This window comes from Phyllobates terribilis, unplaced genomic scaffold, assembly GCF_046119375.1.
Source record: "Phyllobates terribilis strain yellow unplaced genomic scaffold, ASM4611937v1 Scaffold_4__5_contigs__length_816908805, whole genome shotgun sequence".
NCBI classification, from domain to species: Eukaryota; Metazoa; Chordata; class Amphibia; order Anura; family Dendrobatidae; genus Phyllobates; species Phyllobates terribilis.
In genome coordinates, this window is record NW_027362764.1 from 163836535 (window position 1) to 163861510 (window position 24976).

A 24976-nucleotide genomic window follows, 5' to 3' on the forward strand; every position below is an offset into this window, starting at 1 on the left:
AAGTCAAATATGCATTTAAGCAAGAAAAAAAATGTTCCCAAAAGTGGACAACCCCCTTATGGATGAGCATATCACTGACCAATTTTAACAGAGCAGGGTTAAGAGGACACTAAGTAAACCTGCTAATTTACATAGGATTGAAGGTGCATGAACAAAACAAATTATAAAATTCCTACATAGGTTATAGAAGTTTGACTAATAAAGCATCATGTATTTTGGATATTTTACTTTCTAAACCTTTAAGAAGTAATGAAATCTCCAGCAATTCATCATTCTGTAAAATGTTTTCTGGTGACGTAAGATAATCTCAAAGATTTATGTGACACTATGAATATTGTTTGCAGATTTGTAAAGGTAGTTAGGCTAAAACAATTAATCATTTCACTAAGAAAGTGAATTCTTTTTATAAAATAACTTAGGGAATTAATTTACATTTCCAGGTGTAACTGTTGAGTCTCTATAATTTTTCTTAATATTATGAAAAAAATGAACCTGTTTTTAATTCTTATTTTTTACACGTGGTCTACACCTCATATAAACAAGATGTAATGCTATGTAGAGATAAGTGAATCTTTGAAAATCAAATTGGCCAAATTCATCAAATTTTTCTAGGAAATTTTATTTGAGGAGAATCACAAGTACTCCAAAGCCTTCAAGTGCCCTGAAAAATGTGTATAACACTATTCTCTTGCCTCACACATTAATCTTTTACATTGCTGTGTTGTGTCACACACACATTATCTATACAATTTATTCAGTTTTTTAAGGTTTTCTCTCCATCTGAATGGCTAAGCAGCGATTTGTAATATTCTCTCACTATCCAAATTCACCAAAAAATGGCTGCTGCATTTCTAACTTGTGCTTTTATACAGTCCTTCCTGACTGTGCCATACCACGTGATATGATATCCTCAAGGCATTACAGGGAAGCCCCCCTAAGGTCAAGTGATCTTTCTTTGGCTGATGCAATCTTCTGCAATGTGTAAAATGCCAACAGTCATGTTAGGCATTTCGAAATAAGGAAAATGGAAATTGTTCAAATTCGCCATGTTCAGCAAATTTCTAAAAATTCGACACAAATTTGATTCACTTTTAATCAATTTATTTATCTCTAGTGCCGTGTTTCTGTATCTACTTATTTTTCCTGATATTTCTTCCTTAACTACTAGGTGAGCAAATGAGACTATGGAAGTCTTTGCAACAACAGTATACAATCACTGATTCACCAAAGTTACAAGGAGGGCCTGCATGGCTTTCTTAAAAAGAATTTGCCAAATTGTGAGGATTTTCCTAAGAAAACCAATTTGCGGTGAAGTTATTCTCAGTTAATTGAATACCCCTTATTATGTTCTGAGGTCTCTCCACACCACAGAGCATAATAAAGGTGAAATGTAAAAACAAACAAACAAAAACCTTATATTTACCTCACCGCTCACCTGTCTTGCCTCTCCGCTGCTCGCTGCTTGCCATCTGGTCCTCAGACCCACCTTTTCTTTTCCCCATTGAGAGTCGAATTTCCCAGCCTGTTCACTCCAGGCTGAGACTTATACTTAACTCAGTGTCCACTACTCATAGCATGTTGTGAATTCACAGACATGCAATCCACAGTGACCTTACAGATCTAGTCATGGCTGGAATTCTCCTGCGTGTTCACAGTGTGAGCAGGATGGAGCTTTGACCGTGTAGCAGTAGCCACAGGTGAGGCACTTGTCTTCTATTGTCACACCCCGGTGCGCTACATGAAAAAGTGGGTCCTGGCTTGATGTTCGTGCTGTGAGGGCCTTGCGCCCATGCATGCCACATGTAGCCGATGGTGTTGGCTAGCCAGGACCATAGGTTTCAAAGTTCAATAAAGGAGACTCCCGTTCTAAAAGATAGTCTTTACTGAATGGTAACTTGGTAAAGGTTATATATAAAGGCTAGCGGGTACAAAGTCTTAGGGATATTTCTTTCACAGTGTAAAGCATTTTCACACACACAGTATCGTTCTACTGTAGTCTACTCTAGGGCCGGTGAAGCACACTGTTTTGCCCTACTTCATCACAGCCCAGCTCATTGTTACACAGTCCTGATCAGCAAGTCTCTCTACCTGTTTGCCAGTTCCGCGTCCTATTGCTCCTACTATTGGCACTCTGGATCTACTGCTCAGGACCTCCACCATTCCTACAAATTCAATCCTGTTACCTTCAACGTTCACCACCTCAGGGCTTCTCATGACACGTCTCCCTATCCAAGGACCGCTTAAAGGTGGAAGGCCACTCTGTCTCATGCTTGGCCAGTTCCAGGCCATGCTACTCCCTTGTCCCTTAGTCTCCTTCTTAGTAGTTCATTCAAATGGCAGCACAGCTCACAGATACAGTACAGACCAAAAGTTTGGACACACCTTCTCATTTAAAGATTTTTCTGTATTTTCATGACTATGAAAATTGTACATTCACACTGAAGGCATCAAAACTATGAATTAACACATGTGGAATTATATACTTAACAAAAAAGTGTGAAACAACTGAAAATATATCTTATATTCTAGATTCTTCAAAGTAGCCACCTTTTGCTTTGATGACTGCTTTGCACACTCTTGGCATTCTCTTGATGAGCTTCAAGAGGTAGTCACCGGAAATGGTTTTCACTTCACAGGTGTGCCCTGTCAGGTTTAATAAGTAGGATTTCTTACCTTATAAATGGGGTTGGGACCATCAGTTGTGTTGTGCAGAAGTCAGGTGGATACACAGCTGATAGTACTACTGAATAGACTGTTAGAATTTGTATTATGGCAAGAAAAAAGCAGCTAAGTAAAGAAAAACGAATGGCCATCATTACTTTAAGAAATGAAGGTCAGTCAGTCCGAAAAATTGAGAAAACTTTGAAAGTGTCCCCAAGTGCAGTTGCAAAAGCCATCAAGCGCTACAAAGAAACTGGCGCACATGAGGACCGCCCCAGGAAAGGAAGACCAAGAGTGACCTCTGCTTCTGAGGATAAGTTTATCCGAGTCACCAGCCTCAGAAATCACAGGTTAACAGCAGCTCAGAATAGAGACCAGGTCGATGCCACACAGAGTTCTAGCAGCAGACACATCTCTTCAACAACTGTTAAGAGGAGACTTTGTGCAGCAGGCCTTCATGGTAAAATAGCTGCTAGGAAACCACTGCTAAGGACAGGCAGCAAGCAGAAGAGACTTGTTTGGGCTTAAGAACACAAGGAATGGACATTAGACCAATGGAAATCTGTGCTTTGGTCTGATGAGTCCAAATTTGAGATCTTTGGTTCCTACCACCGTGTCTTTGTGCGACGCAGAAAAGGTGAACGGATGGACTCTACATGCCTGGTTCCCACCATGAAGCGTGGAGGAGGAGGTGTGATGGTGTGGGGGTGCTTTGCTGGTGACACTGTTGGAGATTTATTCAAAATTGAAGGCATACTGAACCAGCATGGCTACCACAGCATCTTGCAGCGGCATGCTATTCCATCCGGTTTGCGCTTAGTTGGACCATCATTTATTTTTCAACAGGACAATGACCCCAAACACACCTCCAGGCTGTGTAAGGGCTATTTGACCAAGAAGGAGAGTGATGGGGAGCTACGCCAGATGACCTGGCCTCCACAGTCACCAGATCTGAACCCAATCGAGATGGTTTGGGGTGAGCTGAACCGCAGAGTGAAGGCAAAAGGGCCAACAAGTGCTAAGCATCTCTGGGAACTCCTTCAAGATTGTTGGAAGACCATTTCCGGTGACTACCTCTTGAAGCTCATCAAGAGAATACCAAGAGTGTGCAAAGCAGTCATCAAAGCAAAAGGTGGCTACTTTGAAGAACCCAGAATATAAGACATATTTTCAGTTGTTTCACACTTTTTTGTTAAGTATATAATTCCACATGTGTTAATTCATAGTTTTGATGCCTTCAGTGTAAATGTACAATTTTCATAGTCATGAAAATACAGAAAAATCTTTAAATGAGAAGGTGTGTCCAAACTTTTGGTCTGTACTGTACTTCATACTGTAACTTGAACTTGTCCCTATCTGCCTAACTACAGGAAGTGGTCTATTTCCTTAACACTAAGCCCCTTCCACTATGGGCTAGTCCTGATCATTAACAATATCTTACCATAACATCATTACCTAACTACAGTCAACCATATACACTACCTATCTTATGTCTTATGCCCCACATTATGTCTTACCCTATGCTTACCTACGTTATCACATCCTACACATTGTAGATTACCAACATTACTACATCACACAGGAACATACAGTTGTGCTCAAAAGTTTACATACCTCAGCAGAATTTTTCCTTTCTTGGCCTTGTTTCAGAGAATATGAATGCTAACAAAAAAACTTTTTCTCCACTCATGGTTATTGGTTGCGTGAAGCCATTTATTGTCAAACTACTGTATTTTCTCTTTTTAAATCTTAATGACAACCAAAAACATGCAAATGACCCTGATCAAAAGTTCACATTCCCCAATTCTAAATACTGTGTATTGCCCCCTCTAACATCAATGACAGTTTGAAGTCTTTTGTGGTAACTGTGGATGAGGTTCTTTATTTTCTAACATGGTAAACCTGCCCATTCTTCTTGGCAAAAAGCCTCCAGTTCCTGTAAATTCCTGGGCTGTCTAGCATGAACTACGCGCTTGAGATCTCCCCAGAGTGGCTGTAGCGTCGGCGTCCCTGCCTCCTGCTAGGCAGGGACCCTGTTCCCCTCACCTCTCCACTCCGTGCCCAGTGTCCTCCTCCCGCTCTGCTGGCAGTGCGCGCTGCTTCCCGGCCACTGTGCTTAGGGCGCGCGCGCTCCCCCTCTCTTAAAGGGGCCGCGCGCGCCGTCCTAAGGAGGACCTCACCATATATAAGGCACCTCCTCCAAAATGGAGGTGCCCGAGCAATGTTGTTGCAAAGCCTTCACTCTGCTTCAGCCCTCAGGTCCCGCTACCAGTTACCTGCCAGTCACCTGCTAGATTCCTGCTTGATACCTGCCTGATATCCGTTTACCTGCTTGCAAGCCTGCGGTCCGACGGTCTGCCTTCCGACACCTGTCAGTCTGTCTATGGACCAGCCTGCCCGCTCACCTGGGAGCGCTCACCTGCTACCTGCCTGGTAGCCTACCTGGAGGCTCTGCCGTCACTTGTCGTGACCACCTGCCTGTCCAGAGACTCTTGCCTGCTCACCTGGGAGCGCTCACCTGCTACCTGTCTGCTAGCCTACCTGGAGGCTCTGCTGTCACTTGCCGTGACCACCTGCCTGTCCAGAGACTCTTGCCTGCTCACCTGGGACTGCTCACCTGCTACCTGTCTGCTAGCCTACCTGGAGGCTCTGCCATCACTTGCCGTGACCACCTGCCCGTCCAGATACTCTTGCCCGCTCAACTGGGAGCGCTCACCTGCTACCTGCCTGCAAGCCTACCTGGAGGCTCTGCCGTCACTTGCCGTGACCACCTGCCTGTCCAAAGACTTTCGCCCGCTCACCTGGGAGCGCTCTCCAGCCACCTGCCTGCTGTCCTTCTACCCAGAGACTGTCCCTGTCACTTGCCGTGAGTACCTGTCCTTCTACTCAGAGACTGTCCCTGTCAATTGCCGTGACTACCTGCCCGTCTTCCCCGGGAGCCACCCGCTTCCTTACAAGGACCGCCCCCTTGTATAGTTGCTCAGAGGTTCCGCCTCCCAGACCCCTTACAGTTTGCTCGGGCCATGGAACCCGGTGGCACCCAAGCTCCCTCGCTCTCGGACCTATGTCATGAACTGTCCCGTCAGAGGTCCCAACAGGAGTCCATCCTGAGTCATCTGCGGAATGTCAACTCTCGCCTGGACACTCTGACTGCTCCACCAGCAACCACCGCTAGTGTCATGACTCGCAGCCCGGCAGCGCCGCTGTCCACCAATACCATGGCATCCTGCCCCGGACCCCAGCTTTCTGCACCTCCTCGCTTCGAAGGCGACCCCGCTCAAGCTCGGGGCTTCATAAACCAGTGCACCCTGCACTTTGAACTCCTGTCCCACCAGTTTATCTCCGACCGGGCCAAAGTAGCCTTCATCATGTCCCATCTCACGGGGGAGGCACTGGCTTGGCTAAATCCTCTATGGGAGAGAGCAGACCCCCTGGTGTCCAACCTGCCTGCCTTTCTCACGGCTTTCCGGAAAGTCTTCGATGAACCCGGACGGAAGACCTCATCCGCATCATCTCTGCTACGCCTCCATCAAGGAAATCTCACCGTGGGCCAATATGCCATACAGTTCCATACCCTTGCTTCGGAGCTGGCCTGGGATAACGACGCCCTGGTGTCTGTCTTTTGGGAGGGTCTGTCTGGCCGTATTAAAGATGAACTCGCCGGTCGGGACATACCTACCACTCTCGATGACTTAATAACTCTTGCCACCCGGATTGACATCCGGTTCCAGGAACGCGCCAAAGAGGTCACCCGTGAGAGGAGGTTTCCACGTCTAGCCCCTACCTTTCAGAAACCTGTCCCTTCTCCCGCTACTCCCCAGGCGCACTCACCCAAGCCTATGCAGGTCAACCAGACCAAGATGGTCAAAACCCGTCAAGAGTTACGCCGTGCCGAGGGGAGCTGCTTCTACTGTGGCAGTAAGGAGCACCGGATCTGTTCCTGCCCGGAGAGGTCGGGAAACGCCTGTGTCTAGGATCGCTCAGAGAGGTCGTCCTAGACAAGAGTAAACCCTCTCCATCTCTGTTGCTGTCGGTCTCTATCATCTGCGGGGAGAACCGTTATTTTGAACTAGCCCAACTTGACTCTGGAGCTGCCGGAAATCTCATTTCTCAGTCTCTGGTAGAGAAATACCGCATTCCCACCAAACCTCTAGCTGTACCCTTATCTGTTGCTGCCGTGGATGGGGGCCTCTTACCACATCCCATCCAACTCATCACCGAATCCATAACCCTGCAGGTGGGAATGCTGCACTCTGAGAGCATCTTCTTTCATGTTCTGCCTGGACTCTCTCACGCCCTATTGCTAGGCCTACCTTGGCTTCAGAAACATGCACCCGTGCTTGATTGGCAGACCGGAGAAGTCCTTCGCTGGGGACAGGACTGCCATAAGACTTGTTTAGTTCCCGTCCATCCTGTCCGTCCTTCTCCTACTCCAGCCAATCTACCTGGTCTTCCGGCTCCTTATTGGTTGTATGCGGACGTCTTTAATAAAAAGGAGGCAGAGACATTACCCCCTCATAGACCATACGACTGCCCAATCGACCTGATGCCCGGCGCTACTCCTCCCCGTGGGCGCATTTACCCTTTGTCCGCTGCTGAGACCCGATCCATGTCAGAATATATTGAGGAGAATCTGGCCCGGGGATTCATCCGGAAATCTACTTCCCCGGCGGGAGCAGGCTTCTTCTTCGTCAAAAAGAAGGATGGCTCACTCCGTCCCTGTATAGACTATAGAGGCCTTAACCAGATCACGGTGAAGAATAAATACCCCCTTCCGCTCATTCCGGAATTATTTGATCGTCTGAGGGGGGCTAGAATCTTCACCAAGCTGGACCTCCGTGGGGCGTATAACCTGGTCCGTATCCGTTAGGGGGATGAATGGAAGACGGCATTCAACACCCGGGACGGCCACTATGAATACCTGTGGTAATGCCCTTCGGTCTCTGTAACGCTCCCGCCGTCTTTCAAGAGTTGGTCAATGACATCTTCTGGGACCTTCTCTACTCCTGCGTAGTGGTGTACCTGGACGACATCTTGGTCTTCTCTCCGGATCTCCCCACACACCGGAGGGATGTTCGTCAGGTTCTGCTCAGGCTCAGGCAGAACCACCTCTACGCTAAATATGAGAAGTGCCTCTTTGAGCAGACCTCGCTTCCGTTTTTGGGCTACATAATTTCTCAGACCGGCCTACGAATGGATCCTGAGAAACTGTCTGCCATCGAGAAGTGGCCTCGACCAGAGGGGTTGAAGGCTATTCAGCGGTTCCTGGGCTTCGCCAACTACTACCGCCTCTTCATACCGCACTTCTCTTCCCGGACTGACCCAATCTCTGCGCTCACCCGTAAGGGCACTAATCCCAGAGAATGGCCGCCCGAAGCTGAGGAAGCCTTTCTTTCCTTAAAACAGGCTTTCTCTTCCGCCCCGGTGCTGCATCGCCCGGACGGCAACAAGCAATTCTTCCTGGAAGTTGACGCCTCCTCCTCTGGAGCCGGAGCGGTACTTACCCAAAAATCGTCTTCCGGGAGAAGGGTAACTTGCGGCTTCTTCTCCAAACTCTTCTCCTCTTCCGAGCGCAACTATTCTATAGGAGACCGAGAATTATTGGCCATTAAGCTGGCATTGGAGGAGTGGCATTACCTGCTCGAGGGGGCTCTTCACCCGGTAATAATTTACACGGACCACAAGAACTTGGCTTACCTCCAGAGTGCCCAGAGACTTAACCCGCGCCAAGCCCGGTGGTCCTTGTTTTTTGCTCGCTTTGATTTTGTTCTTCATTTTCGCCCGGCTGACAAAAACATCAAAGCTGACGCCTTGTCCCGATCCTTCCTGGTGTCTGATCTTGAGGAGGAACCTAAACACATCATCGATCCGGCCAGAGTAATGCAGGTGGCCCCCGTGAGTCTAAATCGTCTCCCTCCCGGTAAGACGTTCGTAACGGTACCTGATCGGGAGAAGATCCTACACTGGGGTCACTCGTCTAAGCTTGCTGGCCATGCCGGTCAGAAAAAGACCCTCCAGCTTATCACCCGGCACTACTGGTGGCCTACCCTGCACAAGGACATAATGGACTTTGTTTCTGCCTGTGTGTCCTGCGCCCGCAACAAGGTTCCGAGACACCTGCCAGCCGGTCGCCTCCTTCCTCTTCCAGTACCTGCTGCCCCCTGGCAGCATATAGCTATGGACTTCATAACAGATCTCCCTGTCTCTGTCGGTTGTACGGTCATTTGGGTGGTCGCTGACCGCTTTTCCAAAATGGCTCATTTCATTCCCCTGCCAGGCCTCCCGTCTGCACCCGAGCTGGCTAAAGACTTTATCCGCCACATCTTCCGTCTCCATGGCCTGCCCCTCCACATCGTGTCGGATCGTGGGGTTCAGTTCACCTCACGCTTCTGGAGAGCCACATGTAAGCTGCTAGACGTCACCCTGGACTTCTCCTCCGCATACCACCCACAGTCCAATGGTCAAGTGGAGCGGATCAATCAGATCCTGACTAGTTACCTCCGGCACTTCGTTAATGCCCACCATTCAGACTGGGTGGATCTCCTGCCATGGGCCGAATTCTCTTACAATAATCACGAGAGCGAATCTTCCTCCAGATCCCCGTTTTTTGTAGTCTTCGGTCAGCATCCTCGGATCCCATTTCCCGTCTCCACCTCGGTGGACAATCCGGCTGCGGAATCTCTCGTTAGCAAATTTTCCTCCATTTGGGAGAGTACTCGATCCGCACTCCTTCAGTCGTCCGAGCGGATGAAAAAACACGCTGACAAAAAACGCCTGGATCCTCCACAATTCCGTCCTGGAGATAAAGTCTGGCTCTCGTCCAAGTATGTCCGGCTCAAGATTCCTTCCTACAAGTTAGGGCCTCGGTTCATCGGCCCACTAGAAGTTATCAAACAAATCAACCCAGTGGCCTATAAATTGAAACTCCCGGCCAACTTGCGGATCCCTAACTCCTTCCATGTATCTCTCCTCAAACCCGTGGTACTTAACTCTTTTTCCAAGTCAACAGGTACGCCTCCTGCTCCGGTTTCCGCTGAAAACGAGTTTGAGGTAGAGAACATTCTGGCCACCAAAAAGGTAAGAGGAAAAACCTTTTTTCTGGTATATTGGAAGGGGTTTGGTCCTGAGCAGAGAACGTGGGAGCCCCGGGAGAACATCCATGCCCCTCTCATCCTTGATAAATTTCTGTCTGGCCTAAAAAAGGGGGGGCCTAAAGGGGGGGGTACTGTAGCGTCGGCGTCCCAGCCTCCTGCTAGGCAGGGACGCTGTTCCCCTCACCTCTCCACTCCGTGCCCGGCGTCCTCCTCCCGCTCTGCTGGCAGCGCGCGCTGCTTCCCGGCCACTGTGCTTAGGGCGCGCGCGCGCGCGCTCCCCCTCTCTTAAAGGGGCCGCGCGCGCCATCCTAAGGAGTCCCCGGCCAATGGCCGGAGGACCTCACCATATATAAGGCACCTCCTCCAAAATGGAGGTGCCCGAGCAATGTTGTTGCAAAGCCTTCACTCTGCTTCAGCCCTCAGGTCCCGCTACCAGTTACCTGCCAGTCACCTGCCAGATTCCTGCTTGATACCTGCCTGATATCCATTTACCTGCTTGCAAGCCTGCGGTCCGACGGTCTGCCTTCCGACACCTGTCAGTCTGTCTATGGACCAGCCTGCCCGCTCACCTGGGAGCGCTCACCTGCTACCTGCCTGCTAGCCTACCTGGAGGCTCTGCCGTCACTTGCCGTGACCACCTGCCTGTCCAGAGACTCTTGCCTGCTCACCTGGGAGCGCTCACCTGCTACCTGTCTGCTAGCCTACCTGGAGGCTCTGCTGTCACTTGCCGTGACCACCTGCCTGTCCAGAGACTCTTGCCTGCTCACCTGGGAGCGCTCACCTGCTACCTGTCTGCTAGCCTACCTGGAGGCTCTGCCGTCACTTGCCGTGACCACCTGCCCGTCCAGAGACTCTTGCCCGCTCACCTGGGAGCGCTCACCTGCTACCTGCCTGCTAGCCTACCTGGAGGCTCTGCCGTCACTTGCCGTGACCACCTGCCTGTCCAAAGACTTTCGCCCGCTCACCTGGGAGCGCTCACCAGCCACCTGCCTGCTGTCCTTCTACCCAGAGACTGTCCCTGTCACTTGCCGTGAGTACCTGTCCTTCTACTCAGAGACTGTCCCTGTCACTTGCCGTGACTACCTGCCCTTCTACCCAGAGACTGTCCCTGTCACTTGCCATGACTACCTGCCCTTCTACCCAGAGACTGTCCTTGTCACTTGCCGTGACTACCTGCCCGTCTTCCCCGGGAGCCACCCGCTTCCTTACAAGGACCGCCCCCTTGTATAGTTGCTCAGAGGTTCCGCCTCCCAGACCAGTTACAGTGGCTCAATGATATTGAGGTCAGGAGACTGAGATGGCCACTCCAGAACCTTCACTTTTTTCTGCTGTAGCCAATGATAGGTCAACTTGGCCATGTGTTTTGGATCGTTCTCATATTGGAACGTCCAAGTACATCCCATGTGCAGCTTCTGGGCTGATGAGTGCAAATTTTCCTCCAGTATTTGCTGATAACATGCTTCATTTATCTTTCCTTCAACTTTTTCCAAGTTTCCTGTGCCTTTGTAGCTCACACATCCCCAAAAAATCAGCGATCCACCTCCGTGCTTTACTGTAGGAATGGTGTTCCTTTCATCATAGGCCTTTTTGACCTCTCTCCAAATGTATGGTTGTGGTCAAAAAGTTAAATTTTGGTCTCATCACTCCAAATTACCCTGTTTCAGAAGTTTTGAGGCTTGTCTCTTTGCTGTTTCACGTATTGTAGGTGAGATATTTTATGGCATTTGCGCAGTAATGGCTTTCTTCTGGTGACTCGACCATGCAGCCCATTTTTCTTCAAGTGCCTCCTTATTGTACATCTTGAAACAGCCACATCGCTAGTTTTCAGAGAGTCCTGAATTTCAGCTGATGTTATTTGTGGGTGTTTCTTTGCATCCCAAACAATTTTCCTGGCAGTTGTGGCCGAAATCTTTGTTGGTCTACCTAACCGTGGTTTGGTTTTTACAGAGCCCCTGATTTTCCATTTGTTAATCACAGTTTGAATGCTGCTGACAGGCATTATCAATTCCTTGGATATTTTTTTGTATCCCTTTCCAGTGTTATACAGTTCAACTACCTTTTTCCGTAGATCCGTTGACAATTCTTTTGCTTTCCCCATGACTCACAAACGTCAGTGGCTGGATGAAAGAGGCAAGAGTCTGTCTGGATCCCAGAAACTCACTCAGCTTTTATGCACACACATTAATTACAAGCAAACAGGTTACAGGTGAGGATGTCATCTTTAGTAGCCATTCAAACCCATTTGTGTCAAATTCTGTGCATGTTATCAGGCAAAAACACCAGGGTATGTGAACTTTTGATCAGGGTCATTTGGATGTTTTTGGTTGTCATTAAGATTTAAAAAGAGAACACAGTAGTTTGACAGTAAATGGCTTCACCCAACCAATAACCATAAGTGGAGAAAAAGGTTTTTTCGTTATCATTCATATTCTCTGAAACAAGGCCAAGAAAGGAAAAATTCTGCCGGGGTATGTAAACTTTTGAGCACAACTGTATCACATGATACAATATATACAACACAATTACACACAATGCGATTACTGTCTTCAGGTGTAGGAACAGTCCAGTCCACACCCCTTACAATGGCACAAAAAGAAAAGGTCCTGAGGACTGGAAAGGTCTTCTTTCTGATGTCTAATCTTTGACCTGTTCACTCTAAACCAGGACTTCTGGCCATGACCAGACCTCAGAGGTCACAGTGCATCTAATGTCATGTGACATTATTAGGTGGAATTCCACCACCCACACAAAGTTATTGACAGCTTTTCTTTTATTTGTGGTCTTGCACTCAAAGTTTTCAATGGTTGTGTGTAGGTGTTGGAAATTGTCCTTTAAATTACTAGTAGTCAATTTGACAGTTAAGATTTACAGAAGTAATAGGTGATATGTCAATCTTCTCTTCTGCGTAGGGATTAAAGGGGCCCCCTCCTTTGTGATTGAGTTTGTCACCCCTCTGTTATTTTATTCATACCTTATGTTGTATTATAGGTACACTGCGCACTGTCAGGATTCTGTGGTGCCAGGAGTGACCCCAATTATGCATTTTGCATACATGTGGTCAGGTGCTGGCTATACTTGTGTGGCCTCGCCCAATGCAAGTGAATTGAGCTAGGTTGGACATGTCTTGTCGGAATGTGGCCGTAAGTATGCAAATCGCATTCTTGCAGTGGCATGACCTCCTGTCCTTTGCGCTGGCATCGGAGAATCCTGACAGCATGCACTGTGCACGCTGTGAGAATTCACAAGTCTGCAGTCACATAGCGTGACTGCAGACTTGAACCCTAAGCCTGGACAATCCTTTTAAACTAGAAAGTCTAAACTCTGCCAGATTTATAATTCATGCTGTTTGATAAATTTGGTGCATTTTTAGACTATATAGTCTAAGTTTACACAACCTATAAGTTGGCTTATTATGTGATAGAAATTTGCACCACAATTTGTGGTACATTTCTTGGCTCAGCGTTGAATGCTGAGCCACACCAATTTCCCCTAACCTATCACCCGTTTCAACGAACCCACATACCTTGTCAGACAAGGTGCACAAAGGCCCTGATATATGAAGGTATTTTCACCATTTTCTAGCCTAAAACACCTTCAACAAGTAGTTGCACAATTTTTTTTACTCTAGTCCCAATTATTAAGACTAGCATGCACAACGTCAATCTTAATCAATCGAGCCCAAAGTATCTAAAACTCAAAATAAATATGTTGCAAGTCATGAAAGACAGTTTTTTTGGCTCAAATTGCTGAAGAATTCTTCTGCATTTAGCTTTATGAATCTCCACCAATGGGCCTACCAGAATGAGAATAACAGAAAGATCTGACATTTTTAAGGAAGAGATTATATAGTTGTATGGGTTTCCCAGGAAGATGATTTTTTTTTCAGAAAACATAGCGCCCAATTCATTATTGCATTTGTGTCTTATTTTTTTTATATAGTTTTTGTGTTTTGCACCTTTGTAATGTTTTATATGTGTTTGCCTGTTTTTTTTATGTTCGCCATTTTGGCCATGGTTTGAGTTTCAAGATATTTTTCGCTGATTCATCAATAAAGACTTTTTAAAAAGTTGCAAAATTTGGTGTAAATGTACTCTAGTCCCCTATTGGAATGATTTTATGAACTCCACATGTTTTGGCACCAAATTGTGAAATATGTGACTTTTTGTGCTAAACATTAGCAAAACAAGTCAAAGACAAAAAAGATCATGTGTTACTTTGTACAAAATTCATGAACCACATGTTCGATTTTGATGCAAAAAACATCAACGAATACCACAAGAGAAAAAAAGATGACTTAAAAAAGAATGCAAATAATTAATTGGGCCCATGTAGTAGAATGAAGTTTACAGTCCCCAGACGTGAATATTATTGACTATTATTCAAAATCTGTAACTAGATTTGGAATATGACCTCTGAAGAAGCACTCTGTGTGAAACGCGCATCAGGTTGGCTGGGCTCAAGAAGTCCACCATTACTTTGGCTGGTACCATGCATTTGATCATGCTATAGCATTGTTTAAATTAAATTACATTTGGGTGCTTCTCTCTGTTGTGTGTGATTCCAGTCACTACTTTATATATATATTAGATGTCAAGCATTACTATCTTCATTTATGCTTTTTGATTATAGCTAGCACCACATACATATACTTGTAGATTATCATTATTACTGGTATCATTCACCTTTGATTATTGCACCTTCTTTTTATTTATATATACTTCATTCACTTACTCACAATTTCTTCATGCATGTCCATCTGCATTTTGCCATCACTTGAGGCCTTTAATTGACATGCCCATTACTTCTTTTGTCTGGTACTTAACCTTGTATAAATTCATTGTACTATACTTTTATATGTTTTAATCTAGTGTAAGTATGCAGCTGGACAGGTACTGGATGGGATAATGTGTGTCATGAAGGTAGTTAGCCTCAGTGATGTGAAGCCCAGAAAAGCAGGCTCAAACACCATTAGTGCTGAGAGGGTTTTTTTTAAAGGAGCCAGATTTTGGGTCTAGGTTTTAGGAATGACTGGACGGGACTGGTCATTCCCATATTTTCCTATGCACACATTCTCTTCTCAAATAGGACACTAGTCCTCCAAGAAAAGACCAGAAGCGAGTATTTCAACCATAAAATCAATATTTTATTGACATATATTAAAAATTAAATAAAACAAATCACAGTGCTTCACGAATACGAATGGGCAAATATTTGTATTAAATCCTACTGATACTCAAGGTATATTGTGTTCTGGTTTGCAGCATGAAGCTCACAATTGTGACCTATTGCTGTCCCCACATAATAAAATAAATTGTGTAGTGGTAATCACTGTTACCTATAGCATCTTTCTGTCCCCACATAGTACAATAACTTGTGCAGTGTTAATCACTATTGGTCAGAACACAAAAATTCAAATACTGTTAAATGCACAGATTGGGGGACTACTATGGTTAGGGTTATGAGCCCATGGGGAGATATCCTAAAGGAGTAAAGCAAGGAAACCAATTGTCCACATTGGAGCAGCACAAAATAGAAACCAAAGACTAAAGGGAACTCAATAAAATACCTGAATCAGTGTAATAATGCTGGCGCCCATCCGTAACCCCGACGTACGTTTCGAATATTCTTCTTCAGGGAGTTGAAGTGTGTTAGTCGCGTGATGGTATATATACGTGAGAGCGAGGAGGATATGTTCAACAGAAGAAGCTTTTGAAAAGCAAGCCACGGATTTACATAGTCGTTTCAGAGAACGCGGTTATGGACATAGGCAGATCAGAAGGGGTTATAAGAGAGCCAAAGCTTTGAGTAGAGATCAGACACTCTACCCGAACAAAAAATCTGAGCATAATCAGGGAAATAATCAAATTAGATTAATTACCCCATATAATAGTCAGTGGAACAAATTTCAGCAAATTATTCATAAACATTGGAACATTCTCCAAACAGATCTTATTTTAGGTAAAATTTTGCCATCAAAACCATGTATTACAGCTAAAAGGTCTAAGAATTTGAAAGATTTTCTGGTGAGGAGCCTATACAAACCAACAATGAACAAAACAGCATCCTTTATGGATCAAATAAAGGGTTTCTGTCCGTGTGGACAGTGCAAGGCTTGCACCAACACGGTAAGAAGCAAGGTATTTCACAATGCAGCAAGAGATCGTGAATTCTGTATTAGACAATTCCTTACATGTTCCACTAGAGGAGTGGTATATATAGCGGAATGCCCATGTAATAAGATCTACGTGGGCATGACCACTAGAGAATTTCGTGTCAGAGTACGAGAACATGTACGGGATATCGAAAAGTCCAAAAATGCCGTGGACATTGAACATCTTAAAACCCTCCCGCGGCATTTTAAATTATTTCATGACTCCGATACAATAGGTTTGAAGATGAAAGCTATTGATAGAGTATCGTTAGGCACCAGAGGTGGTGATATGTTTAAGACTTTGGCACAGGTGGAAAGCAGGTGGATATACCGTCTAAATACTATTGCCCCACACGGATTAAACGAGAATTTTGGATTTAGTTCTTTTTTGTGAGCTTGGTGATGGTCTTTGTAAACCATTCTGAGTTGCGTCTTTATATCGTTGTTTTTAAATGTTGTTTTTACGTGGTTTTAACATTAAGTCTTTCACACAGATGCACATATATTTGGCTATATATAATCGGTGAGAGTCCACTACAGACTGTGACGCTGTTGATATTTATGAAGCTCCATTCAAATCAACCTTCAAGAACATTTACGGCTATGTACGGCAGTGTGGAGCCCAAAAAAACATCCATCATTGGTACAAATTCATGTCAATGATATTCGGACTGGATTTTAATATTTAATGTTTGGTATGTAATTTTGGACTGGATTTTAATACTTAATATTTAATATGTAATTTTGTATCATGAATATCGTGAGTTAAATTTATATATGTGTTAGTGGTACGAATTCACGTTGATATCAGGATTTGATTTTATTATTCAATTTTGTAGTATGAATATTGTGAGCCATATTAATATATTTACTCATTGTATATGTACTAGTTATCACTTACATTAATTATACTTTTAGGTATCACTCACATTAACTACACTTGTTTTCACATTTTGTTTCAATATTCACATCATGCATATTTCACACATCATATATATATTCACAAGTGTCTGTTTTATCAACCACCCTCACTAATACAGCACACCTTCACACAACATAATTTTCATTCACGTATAGATACATACATCTTGTTAATTTTAGGATCACATCAGGACTATACCAGTTCCGTTATGCATCATACAATATTATACACATAATTTCACTTTCAGCACTCAATCATCCGTTTTCAGTATATAGCACATATTGTGTTCGTGCTTCTTATTTTATTGTTTAAGTTTTATCCATTCAACTGCCCAAAGTACCTTACAATGAACACTGAATGGACTCACCCTGTCTTTGACCGGTACGCATGCGCGAGGTGGCCACTTCCTGGATTCTTCCTGACTCGGCCACAGTGCCCGCAAGCGTGTAAGTGTTGCGTGGCAACCTTCATGCTTGCGTTCCACCGGCCGATAACGGAAGTTCCTGTCGGGAGGTTGTCATCTGAGCGCATGCGTCATCTAAGGTCAAAGAGGACCGGAACTAGCAGCATACACATTTATCTGAGAGCGGCCCACGTATATATACCATCACGCGACTAACACACTTCAACTCCCTGAAGAAGAATATTAGAAACGTACGTCGGGGTTACGGATGGGCGCCAGCATTATTACACTGATTCAGGTATTTTATTGAGTTCCCTTTAGTCTTTGGTTTCTATTTTGTGCTGCTCCAATGCGGACAATTGGTTTCCTTGCTTTACTCCTTTAGGATATCTCCCCATGGGCTCATAACCCTAACCATAGTAGTCCCCCAATCTGTGCATTTAACAGTATTTGAATTTTTGTGTTCTGACCAATAGTGATTAACACTGCACAAGTTATTGTACTATGTGGGGACAGAAAGATGCTATAGGTAACAGTGATTACCACTACACAATTTATTTTATTATGTGGGGACAGCAATAGGTCACAATTGTGAGCTTCATGCTGCAAACCAGAACACAATATACCTTGAGTATCAGTAGGATTTAATACAGATATTTGCCCATTCGTATTCGTGAAGCACTGTGATTTGTTTTATTTAATTTTTAATATATGTCAATAAAATATTGATTTTATGGTTGAAATACTCGCTTCTGGTCTTTTCTTGGAGGACTAGTGTCCTATTTGAGAAGAGAATGTGTGCGTATGATACATGAGTTTAACAACCAATAGCAATTTTCAGGATTCCATGTGTGGAACTTTGTTGGTAATATTTATGTCCTGTTCTTTATAACAGATTTAGTTCCTGAAATATGGACCTCAAAGCCAGGATGCAGTCCTGGCAGGATAAAGCTTCCAATTTATTTAAATCAAGTGCTTCAGGTGGTTTTAATAATTCTCAGAATGAACATAAAGAAATGTGCATGAAATATAAGAATTTATTGCAAAAAAAGACTAAAATTTGGTGGACCAAAGCTTCACTAGAGAACTATGTACAACAGAAAATTGTTCCTAGGGGTTTAAGGATTCAATTGTATCCCACATTTGGACTCGACGATGGTGAATTAAGTAAAAAATGGGAGATGGCAGCATCTACTTGCTCGTTAACATTTATGGACATCATTAATGAGAGAAATGCTAATATACTGAGTGAGATTGATCAGGAATTAGAAACTATTCAGAGACAGATGTCGCTAGAGATGTCCTCTCAACTACTTGAAAAGTTCTTTCAGGATATGAACAATGAATTGGGGAAATGGGAGGAGTCTATCAGCCAAACAAAAATGAAAAAATATGTAAGAGATGTAGGAGATTATGAGAACAAAAATATATATCGATGGCAATACAAAAATGGCAAGGACTCTACCATCTCCAAGCGCAATAAGTCCTTTTTATCAGTATCATCCCTTTCTAGTGGAACCACCTCAGATTTGGAGAATGAACCTGTTCCAAATCGATATATCAAAACTAGGTATGGAGGGCGTGGAAGAAGGCACCATAATCATATTTCTACTCTTGGTGCTAAACGTACTGACAACCCTAAGGTAATCAATTTATCCTTACACAAACTGACAGAACAACAAATGAATCTTTTAGAGAAAGGTTTAACGTTTTCCCCTCCCCAACCTATAGATTCCTTCACGGCAGTGAAAGATGTTCATCTTTTTGCCAGAAAATTAATTCTCAAAAGGTTCCATGAAAAATCAAATATGGGTCTTTCTCTAGACTCAGAGGAAGAAAAAGCCGCCTTGGCTATTCTTGAATCCCTGGCTGAAGAGGAACCCACTACGGTGGTGAGTACATTCCCAATGCAATTGATTGATAAATCAAAAAAATTTCCGAATATCAACACTTGTCCGGCTGTTGATATTTTTGTGAAAATGGTGACCAGAGATATTGAACAGTTGAAATTGGATACTCACAGATATCATGACAAGAATCAATTTAAGAAAATAATTAAAGAAATTTCTGAATGGGATGATTGTGTCCTAAAAATGGCGGATAAAGGGGGCAATTTGGTCATCTGGCCTAACACGTTATATGAAATACAGGCATTCAAACTTCTATCTGATCAAAAATGCTATAAAAAACTCACCAACAATCCAACTTTGAGTTTTCAATCTGAGCTCATAGATATTTTGCAAGTTGCGCACGAAAAGGGTACAATTCCAAAAATAATTTTTGGATCATGTTATAAAACTTAAGCCATGCATGCCAACCCTATACCTCATTCCTAAAATTCACAAAAATCCACTGGACCCCCCCGGTAGACCAATCATTTCAGGGAATGGGGGGCTATGTGAAACCATCTGTCTATTAATCGACCATTACTTAAAGCCCATTGTGGCCACGCTTCCCTCACACATTCAAGATACCTCAGCGGCATTGAGATGCTTAGATCAATTGCATCTTGATTCCAACATGATTCTGGTTACCGCAGACGTCGAGGCACTGTATACCTCCATTGAGCATAGACATGGTCTGAGGGCCGTAGAGTGGTTCCTCAAAAACAGTAATCTTGATCATGACCTCACCGAATTACTGGTTCTACTTTTGGAATTTGTCCTTTCTCACAATTGCTTCCTTTTTAAGGATCAGGTGTTCCTACAAATGCAGGGAACGGCCATGGGTGCAGCCTGTGCCCCATCTTATGCTAATTTATTTTTGGGAGCATGGGAAAGGGACATCTTCCAATGTTCTCCAATTGAGGGTACTGAGAGAACCCACAATTGGATTAGATATATTGATGACATTCTTTTTGTATGGGAGGGTTCGGAATTGGAGCTTCACAAATTTATGCATAATGTCAATAATAATAATTTAAATATAAAATTGACCTACCAATATGGACGCAAAGTCAATTTCCTAGACATTAACATTGAGGTCACATCGGACGGAATGATTAAAACGGATATATTCCGTAAACCGACGGCCACGAACTCCATTTTGAGAGCCGATTCTTCTCATTTACCTTCCACTATACGGGGTATACCTACTAGCCAATACTTGAGAGCGAGGAGGATATGTTCAACAGAAGAAGCTTTTGAAAAGCAAGCCACGGATTTATATAGTCGTTTCAGAGAACGCGGTTATGGACATAGGCAGATCAGAAGGGGTTATAAGAGAGCCAAAGCTTTGAGTAGAGATCAGACACTCTACCCGAACAAAAAATCTGAGCATAATCAGGGAAATAATCAAATTAGATTAATTACCCCATATAATAGTCAGTGGAACAAATTTCAGCAAATTATTCATAAACATTGGAACATTCTCCAAACAGATCTTATTTTAGGTAAAATTTTGCCATCAAAACCATGTATTACAGCTAAAAGGTCTAAGAATTTGAAAGATTTTCTGGTGAGGAGCCAATACAAACCAACAATGAACAAAACAGCATCCTTTATGGATCAAATAAAGGGTTTCTGTCCGTGTGGACAGTGCAAGGCTTGCACCAACACGGTAAGAAGCAAGGTATTTCACAATGCAGCAAGAGATCGTGAATTCTGTATTAGACAATTCCTTACATGTTCCACTAGAGGAGTGCTATATATAGCGGAATGCCCATGTAATAAGATCTACGTGGGCATGACCACTAGAGAATTTCGTGTCAGAGTACGAGAACATGTACGGGATATCGAAAAGTCCAAAAATGCCGTGGACATTGAACATCTTAAAACCCTCCCGCGGCATTTTAAATTATTTCATGACTCCGATACAATAGGTTTGAAGATGAAAGCTATTGATAGAGTATCGTTAGGCACCAGAGGTGGTGATATGTTTAAGACTTTGGCACAGGTGGAAAGCAGGTGGATATACCGTCTAAATACTATTGCCCCGCACGGATTAAACGAGAATTTTGGATTTAGTTCTTTTTTGTGAGCTTGGTGATGGTCTTTGTAAACCATTCTGAGTTGCGTCTTTATATCATTGTTTTTAAATGTTGTTTTTACGTGGTTTTAACATTAAGTCTTTCACACAGATGCACATATATTTGGCTATATATGATCGGTGAGAGTCCACTACAGACTGTGACGCTGTTGATATTTATGAAGCTCCATTCAAATCAACCTTCAAGAACATTTACGGCTGTGTACGGCAGTGTGGAGCCCAAAAAAACATCCATCATTGGTACAAATTCATGTCAATGATATTCGGACTGGATTTTAATATTTAATGTTTGGTATGTAATTTTGGACTGGATTTTAATACTTAATATTTAATATGTAATTTTGTATCATGAATATCGTGAGTTAAATTTATATATGTGTTAGTGGTACGAATTCACGTTGATATCAGGATTTGATTTTATTATTCAATTTTGTAGTATGAATATTGTGAGTCATATTAATATATTTACTCATTGTATATGTACTAGTTATCACTTACATTAATTATACTTTTAGGTATCACTCACATTAACTACACTTGTTTTCACATTTTGTTTCAATATTCACATCATGCATATTTCACACATCATATATATATTCACAAGTGTCTGTTTTATCAACCACCCTCACTAATACAGCACACCTTCACACAACATAATTTTCATTCACGTATAGATACATACATCTTGTTAATTTTAGGATCACATCAGGACTATACCAGTTCCGTTATGCATCATACAATATTATACACATAATTTCACTTTCAGCACTCAATCATCCGTTTTCAGTATATAGCACATATTGTGTTCGTACTTCTTATTTTATTGTTTAAGTTTTATCCATTCAACTGCCCAAAGTACCTTACAATGAACACTGAATGGACTCACCCTGTCTTTGACCGGTACGCATGCGCGAGGTGGCCACTTCCTGGATTCTTCCTGACTCGGCCACAGTGCCCGCAAGCGTGTAAGTGTTGCGTGGCAACCTTCATGCTTGCGTTCCACCGGCCGATAACGGAAGTTCCTGTCGGGAGGTTGTCATCTGAGCGCATGCGTCATCTAAGGTCAAAGAGGACCGGAACTAGCAGCATACACATTTATCTGAGAGCGGCCCACGTATATATACCATCACGCGACTAACACACTTCAACTCCCTGAAGAAGAATATTCGAAACGTACGTCGGGGTTACGGATGGGCGCCAGCATTATTACACTGATTCAGGTATTTTATTGAGTTCCCTTTAGTCTTTGGTTTCTATTTTGTGCTGCTCCAATGCGGACAATTGGTTTCCTTGCTTTACTCCTTTAGGATATCTCCCCATGGGCTCATAACCCTAACCATAGTAGTCCCCCAATCTGTGCATTTAACAGTATTTGAATTTTTGTGTTCTGACCAATAGTGATTAACACTGCACAAGTTATTGTACTATGTGGGGACAGAAAGATGCTATAGGTAACAGTGATTACCACTACACAATTTATTTTATTATGTGGGGACAGCAATAGGTCACAATTGTGAGCTTCATGCTGCAAACCAGAACACAATATACCTTGAGTATCAGTAGGATTTAATACAAATATTTGCCCATTCGTATTCGTGAAGCACTGTGATTTGTTTTCTTTAATTTTTAATATATGTCAATAAAATATTGATTTTATGGTTGAAATACTCGCTTCTGGTCTTTTCTTGGAGGACTAGTGTCCTATTTGAGAAGAGAATGTGTGCACATGATACATGAGTTTAACAACCAATAGCAATTTTCAGGATTCCATGTGTGGAACTTTGTTGGCCATATTTTCCTATCCAGGCTTTTCAGCCATTTAAAAGGCCACTGAGTTGCCTCATTGAGGGTTCTGTGTGTGGGAGGAGGGAAGGACTCTGAGCTGTGTTTTGTCACGAGAGAGTTGGATCTGTAACTAGGTGGGTGAATCCATATTGCTCTACGAAGTGTTTATTTTCTGTTTTACCCTTGTGCCAGAAAAAGGCTGCTTTACTTTGTCTGGAGACCGCTGGATTTTATGAACTGATTAAACCTCGGCTTGTTTGGACCAGAGACATTGCCTGTGTGTATGTTAGTAGCTACCAAAGAGCACTAATCCCCTACAATAGTTTTTAATAAAGTTGTTTACTTTTGCATTTATATACATTGGGAAAATAAGTATTTGATATACTGCCAATTTTGCAAGTTTTCCCACCTACAATGAATGGAGAGGTCTGTAATTTTTATAGTAGGCACACTTCAACTGTAAAAGACAAAATCTTAAAAAAAAATCCAGAAAATCAAATTGTATGATTTTTACATAATTAATTTGCATTTTATTGCATGAAATAAGTATTTGATACAATAGAAAAACAGAACTTAATATTTGGTACAGAAACCTTTGTTTGCAATTACAGAGGTCAGACGTTTCCTGTAGTTCTTGACCAAGTTTGCACACACTGCAAGATCTTCTCCAGATCTTTCAGGTTTCGAGGCTGTCACTGGGCAACATTGAGTTTCAGCTCCCTTCAAAGATTTTGTTTTGGGTTCAGGTCTGGAGACTGGCTAGGCCACTCCAGGACTTTGAAATACTTCTTACGAAGCCACTCTTTAGTTGCCCTGGCTGTGTGTTTCAGGTCATTGTCATGCTGGAAGACCCAACCATGACCCATCTTCAATGCTCTTACTGAGGGAAGGAAGTTGTTAGCCAAAATCTCGCAATACATAACTCCATCCATCCTCCCTTCAATATGGTGCAGTCGTATTGTCCCCTTTGCAGGAAAGCATCCCCAAAGTTTGATGTTTTACCCACCATGCTTCACGGTTTGTACGGTTTGTACTCATCCTTCTTCTTTCTCCAAACACGGCGAGTGGAGTTGATATCAAAAAGTTCTATTTTGATCTCATCTGATCACATGACCTTCTCCCATGCCTCCTCTGGATCATCCAGATGGTCATTGGCGAACTTCAAACTGGCCTGGACATGTGCTGACGTGAGCAGGGGGACCTTGCGTGCCCTGCAGGATTTTAATCCATGACGGCATAGTGTGTTGCTAACGGTAATGTTTGAGACTGTTGTCTCAGCTCTTTTCAGGTCCTCCCGGGTAATTCTGGGCTGATTCCTGACCTTACTAAATGCAATTTAATTATGTAAAAATCATACAATGTGATTTTCTGGATTTTTTTTAAGATTCTGTCTCTCACAGTTGAAGTGTACATACGATAAAAATTACAGACCTCTCCATTCTTTGTAGGTGGGTAAACTTGCAAAATCGGCAGTGTATCAAATACTTATTTTCCCCACTGTATGGTCTTAGTCATGCTTTTCATGTTAGGGTCTTTATGATATGCTGCATGTGACCTGTACTTATACATAAGACTATACCAGCATTAGATCTCAAAAATTATGTCTATACAAAAAAATTATTCTGAACCAGAAGTCTCTTGCAAAAAAAAAGAGTAAGAAGCATTTTAAAGCATGAATACAGAGTGTTGGCTGAAGTCAAATAATGTTGGGAGGCTGTAATTTCTAACAAAAGGATACCGAAGTATTGACTGTCAGTATGTCTATCAACTTGTGCACATGCAATTTTTTTTTTTGCAATAAACTGCATTAGCTTTGAAGCATTTCCAATGTTTTCTGGTTTTATAAATGCCTCTATAATGATACTTTAGACATTTTACATGCTGTCTTATCTTTACATTGAACACTACCTAACAGAGAAACATGTTTTTTGCTATCTAGAATGACATTGATATGTGCAAAAAATAACTGGAAA